This window comes from Mus caroli, chromosome 1, assembly GCF_900094665.2.
Source record: "Mus caroli chromosome 1, CAROLI_EIJ_v1.1, whole genome shotgun sequence".
NCBI classification, from domain to species: domain Eukaryota; kingdom Metazoa; phylum Chordata; class Mammalia; order Rodentia; family Muridae; genus Mus; species Mus caroli.
The window spans coordinates 51,287,827-51,289,223 of NC_034570.1; the positions used below are offsets into that span (position 1 = coordinate 51,287,827).

General features: G+C 47.1%; 1 pseudogene; it reads right to left on the bottom strand.

The window, feature by feature from the left end:
• Window positions 1–251: 251 nt before the first annotated feature.
• On the bottom strand, window positions 252–1,160 carry LOC110295279 (annotated as a pseudogene).
• Between the last annotated feature and the right edge of the window lie 237 nt (window positions 1,161–1,397).

Below are 1,397 nucleotides of genomic sequence, written 5' to 3' on the forward strand. Positions count from 1 at the left end.
AGCTGGAGAGCTGGCTCAGCAGTTAAGAGCATTGATTGCTTTTCCAGAGGTCCCAGGTTTGATTCCCAGCAACTACATGGTGGTTCACAACCTTCTATAACTCCATATGATCTGACAACCTCTTCTGGACTTGACCGGCACCAGTCCCACAAGTGGTACACAGACATACACGCAGACAAAACACTCATACACATTAGATACATACATTTTTTTCTTAATGTATGAAGATGTTTAATTGGATTGTTAGCAATTTAGAACACCAGTTTGTGAGGATACAACCAAGTTGTCACGGAGAACTGAGACCGCGTGTAGACCTGGAGCTGAGGAACAGCTTTGATCTTTGGCAAAATCTGCACGTCTTCAGTTTTCTGATGAACCTTGCGCTGCTCTGTAATCTTGTCTAAGCTCTTTCCCTCCTGCTTCCTGCGCTTGCGCAGCTGCTGCTTCTTGACGTAAGTGTCAGTCAGGTGCTTGGGGGAGTTTTAACCTTGTTGATATCAGCTTTTGTAGAGGTAGTGATGACAAACTTTTGGTGTGTTCTGCGCAGAGAAAGTCAATTGGAGGACAAGAGGTCCAGTCACACGTAGCAAGCCACTGCCCAACTGCTTCAGAAGAAAAACCACACTTGCCCCTGTGCGCCCAGTGAGGATGATCAGGTTGGTCCTAGGGGTGGTGCTAGAATGTCGCCTACTCACGTGCTGACGCAAGGGCTTTTGGTCATGACTTAGCAGCTTCTGTATGTCTTCGGTAGGATAATACCTCGGCATTTTTCGAAGCTTCGCCATCCGGGTACCACCGTTCTTGTTTCCACCATCCGTTTTTGAGACTGTAGCAAGGACTTAATCCCTTTTCTTCTTTTCAGCCTTGGATTTGGCAGCTGAGTATTTCCTTTTGTGCAAGGCCTTTCTGGAATACATAGCAGATCGGTTGTACCTGCCAATCTTCTAACCAGGTCAGGATTTTGGCTGCAATGGGGCTTCCCTTTCTTGAGCCTTTTAATCTCCAGGGCATCCTTTTTTGGCTGTGCGAGCGGCTGGGTAACCAGCGGCAGCAGCATCCCTGCCAGTCTTCCTGACTGCAGGTTTCTTTTCCTTTGTTTCAGGCTTTTCCGTTTTTTTGTTTGTTTTTGTTTGTTTTGTTTTGTTTTTTTCACCCGCCATCTTGCAAGATGGGAAAGAGAACCAAGACCCCACTTGTGGGAAGCCACATACGCCATTACAAGATGGCGCTGGCTACTGCTGGCCACCACCCATGAATATGGGTAAACAACCAATGTGCGCATGTGCAAAAGAGTTTTTTGCCGAGTCACTGCCTGGCCGAGGCATGTTAATGATGTACTGAAAGCATAACCAATCAGGTGTAGACATGCCTCTCCTAAGCCTATATAAGCAGCACCG